Source organism: Atta colombica, unplaced genomic scaffold, assembly GCF_001594045.1.
Source record: "Atta colombica isolate Treedump-2 unplaced genomic scaffold, Acol1.0 scaffold52, whole genome shotgun sequence".
In the NCBI taxonomy this organism is placed as follows: domain Eukaryota; kingdom Metazoa; phylum Arthropoda; class Insecta; order Hymenoptera; family Formicidae; genus Atta; species Atta colombica.
The window spans coordinates 1133050-1137568 of record NW_017259542.1 but is presented as its reverse complement, the minus strand read 5'-3'; the positions used below and the strand labels follow the sequence as shown (position 1 = coordinate 1137568).

Here is a 4519-nt window from a genome sequence, read left to right as displayed (position 1 = left end):
ATTTTTAGAATTTAAATTCAACAATATAAAAATTTTTTATTAAAAATATTTTACTTACTACGTTCTGATATCGCTTTCACTGGGTTCTTAAAGGCTAATAGATCCTTCATTGATGACAAACGTGAACTTAGAGGCCAAATGTTTGAAGGAGCAGAAGTGCGAGATGTAGAATTATTATCTGGTGCTGGTGTACTAAGTGCTGAAATATTAAGTACTGGTCAGATGTAGAATCTGATGCTAATATATGATGAGATAATGGTGATATGTAAACTATTTGCGTAATAGACTGTGAATTAGAAGATTGTATACTGTAAATCTTTTGTATTGGATTTAATAGGATTTAAAAAGGAATTATTATTATTAATTATTAAGTTATACAAATTATTATTACAAAAGAAAAATGTATTGAATATTTATGACGTAGAATTATTTGACAAGAATAAGTTTTTAATTTTGTTGCCATTTGAAGATTATAGAAAAGGATTATGTCGAATATTGGGATTATTTATGAACGGTTGTTGATGAATATTGTTTGAATTCCTTTTTATCTTGAAAACTTATTACCTAAAATATATGTAAAATCAAAAATTATATATAAACATATATATTTTATAAACATACATATATACAATATACGTATATAATTATATACATAAGTATATAATTATTTTACATAATTATATAATTATATACATAAGTATTTCGTATTTATATTATTATACGTAACATAATATTATTATATGTAACATCTATTTACTTTCTAATTATTAATAAAATTAATATATCAATTTAGAATATAAATTTTTAGAATTTAAGTTCAACAATATAAAAATTTTTTATTAAAAACATTTTAAAATGAACGCAAATTATAGAATCAGAGAAAAATTTTCTTCTAACAATACAGATATGATTATCAAATAAATTCATTCAGAAATATGTATGGAGGGGATACTTTTTAGGGGATTTATAATAACGTTCACAATTGTGAAAACACCAATCGCTATACTAATAACGCAACAACAACACAAAATAATACACAGGATCGTTTCTGATAAATAAAACTTGAAACAATATATTATTAATAATAATTCAGAATTTTTCCTACCAGTGGATCGGGTGGAAATCATACCAGTGACTAGGAAGATTGCAATCAAACCGAAACGAAAATCCATCGCGCAGAAAGACGCGTAAGTAGACATCAAGTATTCGATCTTAAGCCATTTAACATCAGAGATAGCTATGCTCTTTTCTTTCGCTTCGCCCTCCCTATTTTGTAAAGAATGAAAGATGGCGATAAATAAAAAAAGTAAATAAAATAAAGAAAGAGACGAAGATGAGAACAGAGTATGTGATCAGGGTGGGGAGCGATATAGTACTCGAGTCATCATTCGACCAAGTAAACAGACATTGTAATTTTTATAATAAATTTGATAAAACAAGTAGTAAACATTAAAAGTTAAATTATAATTTTATCTCAACAAAGTTTTGTGAGGCTATTAAAATGCATTTAATATAAAGTAATCTTGCATGTATAAAATATAATTAAGTACATAATATATTTTGAATATGGATATTTTAGTATTTATCTGTAAAGTTGGCACGATTACATAAATTTATAATCATTGAATCAATGAATATCATTGAATCATTGAATCAATGAATTAAAAATTTAATTTTAATACTTAATGTTATAATAATTTGATTAATTATTATCGCGATATAATCATAAATTTTAACATTCAAAAAACTGAAATTATTTTTTTATGATTTTGGACCTTAATTTGAACCTTGCCCTTAATATTTTTGCAAAATAAAAAAAAAGAAAATATAGGAAGAATAAATATAAAAATTGAGAATCTCTGATTCTCTGTCGCAATTAATGGAAACAAACAAATTAATTAATTTAAAAATTAGCATAATAAAAAGGTATGAAAAAGAAAAAAAACGAATCAAACGAGTATTACTCATAATATATACGAATGTAAAAAAATGACATATTTGTAATACTTACAAAAAAATGAATAAAAAGTATATATGAATGAATGAATGTATCTACATATATATGATATGGTAAAAAATTTTTCATGTATGAATATATATGTGTAAATATGTATAAATAAACACGCCTAAATATTCATCATGTACAATTTTATATGAAATATGTCCATACAAATGTTCATACATCCTTTTCTTTTTTGTAAAATTACTTTTTAGTGTAATAGAAATAATAATAGTAATGTGAAAACATTAAAAATAATTAAATATAAATAATAATTTTCGCATTATTTGTTTTGGAAATAATTAAGTTTGAAGAAATGTAAAAAAATTATATATTGTATTATGTATTATGAAGTATAAGGAACTCTCCATTGACCTTGATATGTTATGAAGGGATGACTCCGAAATGACCTTTGATAAATTTTAGCTGTCGTTGTTTCTCAAAAAGTTATTAACAAAAAAGTTCATCAATCCTAACTTTTGGATACGACTGCGATGACAAATTCCTTTAACAGCGCAAAATATTTTCTTATATAATTTCTTATATAAGTTTTGTTTAGAGAATTGTACGCTTATAGGTGGAATCTTTAGCTCTTACGTTAAAAAACGTCTAATCGTTCATATGTATCAAACGCTTTTTTGAACATGAATTTTGCAAGGTAATGGACGAAATGAGATTGTTTAATACCCATATCGAGGAATAATTCCGCGAATATCTCTCCACAGACATTCGATATCTTGAATATGAACGCCTGGCAACAAAATGTTGTGAACGACTCACTGTTTTATGTTGATATATTGGATTTAGCTGTATGTTTTCTAACAAGATCTAACAATCATATGAATTATCCAGGAGCTATATATTTCCAGATGAGCGATAGTAATGTTTGTGCGTCATGGAATTCAATTGGTAGGACAAACATTTTCTTTGCGTTACGTGTTATTCCGCCGAAAAGCTATTGTCCTTTAATGAATCGTCCGCGATGATATTGTCGTCCAAATTTTGGCTCATCGATTTCGACAATAATTTCTTCTCCGCCAATTTGACTTTGGTTATTTGTTAATCATTGATTCATGAATTGAGAAGCCAGATTGTTGAATTGAATTTTCATTAAAGTAAAGAATTTTTAAATAAGTATACAAGTTTTCTATTTCAAAAATATTTTACTTCAGAAATACAAATTTGCTGCTTTCGATCAATTGACATTATTCTCCATTTATATAGTTTTATCAAGTTATTAAATTACATAAATTATCTCTGCAAAAGTTAGTCCAGTCAACTGATATGTGTGATGATATATTTGGTTCTTTTTTTAGAAACGTCTACTTTACAAACACATATAATTTTTTGCTTTAAAACCATATTCTTTTGATGAACTTTTTTTGTTAATAATTTTTATGGAACAACGAACGACAGCTAAAATTTGTTCAATGTCATGACTTGAAAACATCATCTTGACAACATATGTCAAGGTTAAGATCAAAGTCATTGGAAGGGCTCTCATACATACTACAGAATTATCAAAATTATTTGTTTATAATTATGTAAAGGTATGCATAATTGTGTATGAGCAATTTTTATTAAATTTTTTCAGAACTTGTTTTTTTTTAAATTAAACAATGCGAAAATTCTCCCTTTAATTATTTTTTATGTTTTCACATTACTATTATTATTTCTATTATACTAAAAAGTAATTTTACAAAAGAAAAAGGGATGTATGAACATGTATAGACATATATAATTAAACATGTTTATGAATATTTATGTATGTTTATATACATATATTTATACATACTCATGTATGAAAAATTTTATGTGTGCAAAAGTTCATGGAATCACAGTCAAATGTTATTAGAATTAGTGTAAAATTTATACGACTATCGAACAAATATTTATTCTTTATATATATTTGTTATGTACGAATTTTGTTTGGATTTAACAATAAACTCTGTAATAAATAACAATCACCATAACGATTACGTTAACACAATAAACAACGCAAAATATTTAACAACGCAAAATGATTCATACAACAGGGTCTTAATGATAAATAACACTTGAAACAACAATCGTGAATTCTTTCTACCTGTGGACCAAATGGAAACCACATCAAGGATTACGAAGATTGCAACTAGGCCAAAACAAAGATTCATTATTAAAGAAAGACGCGTAGAGAGACTCATACGAATATCGGATTTTTTAATGTCAAGGCAAACGACAAACAAGCTGCTATAAGGATTAATAGTGTGAAATCTGTGGTTCTTTCTCTCTCTCTCTCTCTCTCTCTCGCTATTTCATATTTCTCTCTTCTAATTGTACAGAAAAATAAAATGTTAAGTAGACACTTTTCATCTTCGATCAACGTTTGATTGGTCAGTTCGGAATATCCAATGCAATTATTCAAGGCGGAAAAACTAGTTAGTGTATTCCGCAAAAATTGATGAGATAAGAAGGTATATTGACAAAACAGGAAAAAGACAAATCAGTCTGATATTATGAATCAATATGCAAAAATATAAG

At 26.0% G+C, this 4519-nt stretch overlaps 1 pseudogene; it reads right to left on the bottom strand.

The window, feature by feature from the left end:
* LOC108691776 overlaps positions 1-4519 on the bottom strand; it is an 11214-nt pseudogene that overhangs the window by 1644 nt on the left and 5051 nt on the right.